The sequence below is a fragment of the Protopterus annectens genome, chromosome 1.part2 (assembly GCF_019279795.1).
Source record: "Protopterus annectens isolate FY-2018-M chromosome 1.part2, PAN1.0, whole genome shotgun sequence".
Lineage (NCBI taxonomy): Eukaryota > Metazoa > Chordata > Ceratodontiformes > Protopteridae > Protopterus > Protopterus annectens.
Window position 1 is genome coordinate 220,907,675 of NC_056727.1, and position 9,875 is coordinate 220,917,549.

Sequence of the window (9,875 nt, forward strand, 5' to 3'; positions counted from 1 at the left end):
ATGGAACAGACTACCAAATTACATTAAAGCAAGTATTAGTTTAGATATTTTTAAGAACAGTCTGGATACTTAATATGGGAACAAGTGTGTTGGTATTATTGGCAAGCTAGAAGGGCATTAATGCCCATGCTTGAAATATATGTATGTATGTATGTAATATATGCTGTTATAATAATACATTTACATATATTTTCTTTCCAGCAGGATGCACTGTTGATAACATTTTAACACAAGCAAACCTCACAAATACATTTTTCAGCACAAGCATCTTTCCAAAGCAGTTTTATACACAAATTACATATATTTTTTTGCAAAATTCCAGCTAGCTGGGCAGGTATGTTATACATCCACTGCCCTACTTATCCTGGCCTGGCTGCCAGTACCTCCTATTGTCACAACATAGTAATATAGCATCACACAAGTATTATGCACTCTCCAGGCCAGGGTCATCAGTTGGCATGCACTGGTGAAAACTGGGTGCAAGAGAAAAGTGAGATTGGAAGCCATCATTGCTTAATATATTAGGTAGCCCAGTCTCCTATATGCTATTATCATTCAGAAGGCCATTATGAACTGTTAGGCATAAGCTTCTGTCTAGGTGCACCCGCCTCATAGACTGCACATTCACCTACTCTGGCTACTGGTCACAGCTCTGGGTTTTATTGAGGCTTCAGGATTAGCCCGAGTCACAGCAGCATGCCATTTCTATCTTTATCTGAAGAGCAATGAACAGGCATAGGTTCATTTATTCCTCCCTTCCCCAACCAGCTCTTAGAGGTAATTGGGCCACTAATTGAAACAATGCTGCCAAGGTCCTTGTAGGGGTGTTGTCCCTCTACACTATCAAATCTGGCTTCCTGTGCAAGACTTAGATTTTGGCACATACTGTTATCTCCAAGAAGGGTTGACCGATATCAGTGCTGTGTTCTGTCAGTCCACATAATTATGAAACATTGCATGTTGCTGAGGTCCATTTGCGATCTGAGGTGTTCATCAGCAAAGTATGGCACCCCATGTGTCATAGAAGTCTGTATTCTGAACTGTATATGTGAGATTACCTCTTCATTTGGTAGATAGTGTAGCTGCATGGTACTAAGGTATATCCTCTTCTGAATGTCACATCTGTTGTGCTGTATCACTCTTTAGGTCTGTGTTCAGTACACACTACTAGTTCTCCTGTCACTCCTTTGTTGAAGACTTGTCGTGCGCGATACTACCTCTGTATTATGGTACTGTCTACGTTTGAGCTTTCCTTTGGAAAGCAGTCTATGTAGATCTATTCCAGTTCTTATCGTGGGCACCTTTTGTGGACATTGTGTATTTTTCCACACCTGTATGGTATCCATAGGTATATTGTATTCAAAAACTGTTTGTCTGTAGCCGTCCAAAACAGTATGTTGCATACTCGCCCCATCCACAAGCAGTTGCATATTTCTGTGTTTATGTAGAAAAAAAGAGTAAGTGTTAAGTTTAGAAAAGTGGTAGATGGATTGTGTTTGAGAAACCTGTGCTAGTCAGGCATGAGTGATGAAGAAGGTGGGAGAGTGGCATTGACTAGAGAGAGATGATGTGGTGACAGTTGACATGACACCCCAACCCCATATATAAAATGGGGAAAATGGATGATGATAAGCTCAGAAAGAGTAGGTTCTCTCTTTCATGCATTTATGTATGTAAATATATATTTATGTGCATGTATGTAATGTGTGTGTGTGTAAATACACACACACACACACACACACACACACACACACACACATACATACATATATATATATCTGTGTGTGTACATTGTGTGTGTGTGTATATAAATGCACACACGTGCGCATATGTACACATATAGAGTGTAGCTGCTTGATACCATTCCATACCCATTTATTTTGTGTGTAACTGTAATATAAAAAAAGTCAAAATACACTGCATTAGTGCATTATCTATACATGTGCGTGGCCAGTCACATTTCACGTGTGTGTTGCCCAATGACTCTTGATTGTTACACTGCTCCTGTAATTATTCTAAAAAGATTACCGTACCTCTTCATTTGCCTTGCTAACTTGGTGCAAGACTTATTTTTTTGGAATCCTGTATGTAGATCATTGTGTATATTGTACCTAGTCAGCCACTGTAGCTAGTTAGCACATGCATATATGTTACTGAGCATGTGCAAGATCAGTGCTATTTTGTATACTCTGCTAGAGTGAATACAGGCATGAATGGAGATGCATATGTGAGTGTGTTTTGAAGTAATGAGTCAGCTTAAATATATGTTCCAGTTACAGCTCCTGGTGTGTTTATGTACAGTAAACAATTTAAAACCCATCACAGTGCCTCAGAGTCTCATTTGAAAACACAAGACGAGCGACATGGTGTCAGAATGGGATCCGACGCTGCTTTAACTTACAAACTATGAGGCACAAAGTTAAAAGTGGAGGTATATACAGGAGCAAACTCGCAAGCAGGTCAGTGGTTATCCAAAGGTTCAAACTCGTTTAAATGAGTTGACAGTCACCAAATGTGAGGAAGCATTTAAAATGTTCGTTATAATTACAGAGATAAACGAAATGTCTGAAATTGACACACTGATAAAAGTATTCGAAATAAATACAAAAGTGTTAAATAATTTCTGAAGTGTTAAAATGTACGAAAAAGCTAAAACAACTGATTTTCCCTCAGTATACTACTTTTTTGCATTAACTGAAACTTTTCGAAGTATATGAAGTGTCCAGAGTGTTTGCAGTGTTAAAATAAAGCCTTTTCAGAGAGATTGTTGTGCATTTAAGCATAATTACAAGTACTTGGTCTATGCTTTTATTTAAATGTATTTTGTTATGGTTGAGGGTTTTCTTAGACCTGGAGCGCTGGTGTTTGATGATAATATTGATGAGAATTGGTGAGTGAGCAAGAATATTTACATACCGGCTGCATTTTCTGATAAAGACTTGCGTACAAAGGCATTTATACTTCTTAATTTAGCTGGTTCAGAAACCATTGAGAGGGAATGTTCATTTGTGTATGCACCTGCTGTGTATGCGGGGTGGGGGCACTGCCATTTTATTATACAGGCTAAAATGCGGGAAGACCACAAGTGCTTAAAATATAAATTTGGAGAAATGTGTAACCCTCAAATGAATATTACAGTAGGAGGGTGGCCTAATGGTTAAGGTGTTTGCCTTGCAAACACAAGGTGCAGGGTTTGAATCTCACAAGGGATAATTGGCTAAGCTTAAAATGGCTCGAAAGGGCAATTAGCTTAGTACTAGTCTATGAACCTTTGAACCTATGAAAGGCACGTGTTTTACAAAAGATATCAAAAGCCTGGGGAAACTATAGCAGCCTATATTACTGACTTGAGAAATAAAGCAAAAATGTGCAGATTTGGTGATCTGAGAGATGAGTTGATAAGACAGGTTTGTGTCCGATGCTGATACAGTGAGAGATTTTGCTTCTAAACAGTGACTTAACGTTGAGCAAAGCCATTGAGATTCATCAAATGTATGAGCTTGCAGAAAAGCATACAGATATGCTTACGAATGAGAAAAACATGCATGCAGTGTCTGCCAGTGTGAATGTTGGTGCACAACATAAAGCTAAGATGAAAAAGAAGTTGAATGGGGCTGCAGCAAACAACTTTATTGCTGTCGTAATTGTGGGGGCAGCCATGAACCTAAACGAGAGAAGCGCTTAGCTTTTGGTCAACAGTGTCATAAATGTAAAAAGTGGAATCATTTCAAAAGGCTTTGCAAGTCTAAAGTGGCACATACTTCTTCAGATGCTCTCTTTAATAATAAAGTAAGTAGATCAGATAGTCATGAGCAAACTTTTTATGATGGTGGTGTCTCTGTGATTAATGAAACAATTAATGCAGTAGATTATCAGTTGGCAACAGTGTGTGAAATATTTTGTACTGTTTGGATTAATGGGAAATCTGTAGAGCTTAAAGTAGATACTGGATCCAAGTGCAATGTTATAGCAGCACAAATGTTTGCCAGAGTAAGAGCTGGTGAGACACTTGATTTAGCAAATTGTACAAAACTACGTTGCTTATGGTGGCAAAGAGATTCAAACTGTTAGTGCAGTAGTTCTCACATGCCATTCTGCTGGTAACAGCTATGACTTGCAGTTTTACGTAGTCAAGAAACATGCAGTCATTGTTAGGCCTCAAAGACAGTTTGAGAATGGTACTGATCTCATTTAATAAAGAGGTCCACCATACAAGTCTGAACAATCATGATAGTTTTTACAAAGAATATTTTTAGTGAATATGCTGATATTTTCACAGATGAGCTTGGCAAACTTCCAGTCACACATTCCATGAAGTAAGCCCAGTTGTCAGACCAGCAAAGAAGGTTACGCTAGCAATGGCAGAGAGCAAAGTAAAAGCAGAGCTTGACAAAATGGTGAATTTAGGTAAAATATCCCCAGGAAAAGAACCAACTGAATTATTGTCCATGGTCGTAGCTCATAAGAAAATATCTGATGATATTCAAATATGTATTGATCCGAGTGATTTGAACAAAGTCCTTTAAATAGCCTCCTCATCCGATGCACACAGTAGAAGTAGCACCCACTCTCATGCCAAATGCCAGTATTTTTTCAGTTTTAGATGTGGAAAGTTCCTTTTGACAAATTTCGCTGGATCACAAATCTTTATTGTTAACCACTTTCAGTACACCATTTGGTAGATGGAGATTTTTGTGAATGCCATTTGGAATAAATTCTGCTATTGAAGTATTTCAACATGCGATGGAATCATTTTTTTTTCAGGTTATCCATGTGCTATCATAGTAGATGACATCTTTGTAGGGGGTAATGGTAATGCCGAACATGGCAAATTCAAGAAAGTTCTAGACTGTGCTCATGAAGTAAATCTTAAACTGAATCCTCATAAATGTAAATTCAAAATGAAAGAAGTTACTTATGTGGGTCATTTGTTTTTTAGATGCCAGTTCCAGAAAATGTTACATCTTTACAAGGTTTTCTTGGTATAGTAAACTATTAGGAAAGTTCATCCCAGACCTGAGTGAGCTTTCAGCACCGATGTTCTCCGTGTTTCACTGTTGCAGTCATCACATTTGGGTTATCTGCTTGCAGTAGCCCTCAGTCGGCCTGATTATCAAAGTCTTGGGTCGTGCGTCGGTTGCTGTCTCATTTTCCATAACGTCAGGTAGACAAAGGTGTAAAGCATGTAGCCGATGCCATTACATCAGTCTTTCTTGCTGTGCGGTGCCTGAAGCAAAAGCAGTTTGCAAGTGCCAGTCGGCTGACTCCTAAAATTTTCGTTTTCGAGTTTCAGAACCGAAGTCTTCAACTAAAGCTAAGTACCCCCATTGAGGAAACTTTTTCTTGTTCTAAACCGATGTCAGTAAAAGTCAATAATTGTATTTCTTGTGGAAAGCAAATACCTCAAAGATTTTCATTCGTACTCTATTCCTTGCTTAGGCCCTGACCACTACGTACCTCGCTGTCAGTTTTGTGCCTTATTTAAACAATGAACTATTCGTTATTGGTAAATTTACACTTCTAAATATTTTGGTACTTGGTTCAATTATCCAGATATGTCTTCGGTAAGCCACCAGACTACCGACATTCCGAAAAAACGCAAAGATAAAGACGGAAACAGGCCACCTAGGTCCAAAGCTGCCGCCAACGCTTCTCCTAAGCTAGTCGCTAGTTTGCTGGTACCCGGTGAAGTGCTTTTGCAGCCTCTGATACCCACTACTTCAGATTCGCAGGCCTCTACTGAGACCCATTCAGAGTCCAGTATGCCGTGAGATGCTTCAACTGTGGAACCTGCGGATGTCTCTACCGTGGATGGGTCCGGAGCCGCTGTGTAGGCACCGGCTTCTGAGGGTGTATTCAGGCCTACTGACTTTCATATTAAACCAATGCCATCTTCTTCTTCTTCAAGGCCTAAAACTCCAACCATGCCTAGAAAACCGACACCCAGACCACATGGTCAGGCCTCTATGCCTAAAAAACAAATGATAAGAATGGCTGAAGACCTTATTATTTTAATCCGGGGAAAACTACCTTTCCCCTCTAAGAGACCTAGGACTGAATTTGCTTATGATACTTCTGATCAGGATTCTGAAATTTCTGTTTCCTCTGATGACCAGGATTTACCCTTATCTACCTATGAGGATTCTTATGCAGAGGACACTATTCCCTCTGCTTCCTCTCCAGAGGATTTCTCTTTTGGTGAAACCTTGCATACTCTTGGGGAGCATTTTCGCTGCGAAAGCCAGGATTACTCTGATTCTAAAAAGAGGCTTAGGGATTTCTTACTCCTGCCCCAACACAGGCCTTTAGCTATCCCCCCTGTACTGGACATTGTTGATGATGCCTTTTCGGAATCTAGCTTGGCCCCTAACTCTCTACCTCCTGCTCGCAGAAAATCTGATGGATATTACAGCGTTTCTGACTCACAAGTTCCTTTTTAAAAATGATACTGCGGATCCTGAGACCATTTCACAGGGACCCAAGGGCTTTAAGGCTACTACTGCAAAAAATACTACCCCCTCCGATAGAGATTCCAGGGCCTTTGATAGATGGGGTAAGAAGGGTATACACTTCTGCAACCTTGGCCATTAGGGCCTTAAACTGCCAGTTTCATATGTTAAAGTATCATCAGCATATTACTGGATTGCTTAAACAGAAAATTATTCCTGACTGTGCTGAAAATAAGGATTTACATGATTTAATGCATTCTGCTGAATAAGTTGGAAAACATACTTTGTAATGTGGTTTTGATTCAGTAGAGGCATCTTATTTTACATTTGTTGACCGGGATAGTCCGACTGGATGCATGTCCATTTTCAGCGGAGGCCTGGGGAGAAAAGCTCCAAGGGTAAGCAGATACAGCATTACATAATACCAGCATTACATATTACAAATAGACTATTTACAGTGATTACATAAGTAAGCAAGTTAAACAAGTTCCACAGGTTAGAGTTAATCCCAAGCGTAAGTCAGGATTAAATTAAATTAAACAGTAAACTGGTTAACAGATTTTTACACATTCTAGAGAGAGTTAGCCAGGCTTAATACATTGACATAGCCAGTTAAGTGCCAAATGTTGTTTGAGTCTAGTTTTAAATTGACCTAGGTAGAAAGTAAGGTAATATCAGCTGGAAGAGAGTTCCAGGGTCTACTTACAGAGTTTGCAAAGAGAGAGTCACCGGCTGTGTTATTATTTTTGCTCGTCTGAATTAGAGGATCGAAGCGGTCTAGGATTGTTATAGGGGGTGATAATATTTTTAATTGCAGGAGTATTGTCCGGATTATAGAGGATTTTATAGGCCATAATCAGTTGGCTATACTGGATTAGGCTGGGGTAGTTCAAGCCACCCAAGCTGATTTAGATTGATGCAATGATGTGTCCTAAAAGGCAGCCCAGTGGCAACCCTGGCAATGTGGTTGTAGCAAATTGGGAGTTTAAGGACAGTCTTGTTTAAATTAGAGAGTAGAGGGGATGCATACAGAAGGGTTGAAAGAAGGGGAGAGCAAGCTATGGCAGTTTTAGCTGGAGGGGTTAGGAAGGCTTTTATTCTGTAAAGTGACCCTAGTTTTTTATTGATGGTTTTGATAGTTTGGTTAACATGTAGGTCGAAGTTTAGATTATCTATGATGACACCTAATAGTTTTGTAGAGGGGTCAGGGGAGATTATTGTACTTTCATTTGAATTTATGGTAAAGGTGAAAGCGGTAGACCTACGTGTTGGTGAAAATAGCAGCATTTTAGTTTTTTGGGATTTAGGATCAGACGACGTTCAGAAAGCCAGTTTTCTATTGTATTAAAGACCATAACTGTATTGGAGATGTGGCCGAGCAAATCAGAGTAGATACAGCTGACTTTTGGGATGACAGTATAAAGGTCGTTAATGAAGATGGAGAACAGTAAGTGCCCTAGTATAGAGCCTTGTGGTACTCTAAGGGTGTTTGGTAGAAGATTAGAGTTTGTTCTGCCAGAGGACAGCCTGCTGTCGACCATTCTGGTAGGATTGAAACCATTGAAGGGCTCTAGTATCTAGACAGAATGTTTGCAGGGTGTGGATTAAAAGTTGGTGATCAACCATATTGAATGCCTTGGAAAGATCCAAGAAGAGGGCTGAGGATATATAATTATTGTTGCGATTGTGGTTTATGTTGGTAAAGGCTAGGAGGGCTAAAGTAGTGCTATAATGAGGACGGAAGCCATGCTGAGTGTCTGCCATAAGGTGATTCTGGATTAGGTGGTGCATGAGTTGTCTATGAATAAATTTTTCCATAGTCTTTGCAAGTGGAGAGAGTATAGCTATTGGCCTATAAGTGGAGAATTCAGTAGAGCTGCCTCCTTTGTGAAGTGGGATTACATAGGATATTTTCCAGATGGTGGGAATTTTAGCTTCTACTATGGTTCGATTGATTAGTATTGAGACGAGGTAAGCAATAGCATCAGCTGATTTTTGTAGGTACTCGAAAGGGAGTTGATCAGCAGAAAGTGTAGTGGGTTTTAATTTTTTGATCAAGGTACAGATAAGTGAAGTGGCGACTGGTTGGAAGCTGAACGCAAGTAGGATGTTCGTGTTACACTGCTGCAGTCATCACACTTGGGTTATCTGCCGTCAGGCGGTCCCGCAGTCAGCCCGAGTTCCAAAGTCTTGGTCCGGCGTCGGTTGCTGTCGCTTCTTCCCTGATGTCAGTGGGACAGGGGTATAAAAGAGGCAGCCAACGCCATTTTCCCCAGTCTTTCTTGCCGCGCGGTGCTCGAAGCAGATCGCAAGTGCCGGTCGGCCAACTCCTGAGATTTTCAAATCGAATTTCAGACCGAAGTCTTCAATAAAGCTAAGTACCCCGTTGGGGAACCTTTTCTTGCCTCAGTCCGATGTCAGAAAAAGTTAATAATTGCATTTCTTGTGAGAAGCAAATACCTCATAAGGATTTTCATTCTTATTGTATCCCTTGCCTAGGCCCAGACCACAACGTCACAGGTTGTCGGTTTTGTGCTAGGTTTAACAAACAAACTATTAAACGTCGGTTTGATTTCGCCCGACATTATTTTGGTAGAAAATTTAATTATACCATGCCATCGGAGCAACCGATGACTGGGATGCATAAAAAACGCAAAGATAAGGACAGGCAGCCGAGACCCAAACCAGACACTGAGGCCTCTGCTAGGCCAGTCGCCGGTTTTCAGTGAGGCGCCTACGCAGCCCCTGATGACCGCTGATTTAGAACCCCAGCCTGCATCCGACTCCCAAGTGGAGATTGCAGGGCCTCCAGAGCCTTTATCTTTAGGCCCTTCCGACTCCATGGCTGATGGGGATTCCGGTGCAGTTGAAAGGCCGTCCGTTGCTGAAGGTGTCTTCAGACCGACTACACTTACTATTAAATCCTATGCAAAACTGAAAACTCCATTAAAAGTAAGGAAGCCTGTACAGCAGTCTCCAGTGCAAGGCCCCATGCCTAAGAAACAGATGCTTAAGATGGCCGAAGACTTAATTACCCTAATCAGGGGTTCCCATCCCCCACTTGACAAAAAGCCTAGACAGGAGGAGGACTACGCTTCCTCTGACCAGGTTTCCATTTCCTCAGATTCTTCTGAGGAACAGGAGTACTCTCTTCCCCATTATAAAGACTCTGATGCTGAAGAGTCCATTCCTTCAGCATCTCCCCCAGAAGACTACTCTTTTGGGGAAACTTTACATACCATGAGGGAACATTTCCACTGGGAAGGCCAGGATTACTCTGATTCTAAGAAAAGGCTCCGAGAGTTCTCTTACTACCCCAGCACAGACCCCTTGCTATTCCACGTGTGTTAAACATATTGGATGATGTTTATTCAGAATCTAGCCTTAACCCAGATTTATTACCTCCTGCACCAGCCAAACCAGACA

General features: G+C 40.8%; 1 protein-coding gene across 4 annotated transcripts in view; it reads left to right on the plus strand.

The window, feature by feature from the left end:
* AFTPH (aftiphilin) overlaps positions 1–9,875 on the plus strand; it is a 1,798,650-nt gene that overhangs the window by 89,357 nt on the left and 1,699,418 nt on the right. The window lies entirely within an intron of this gene.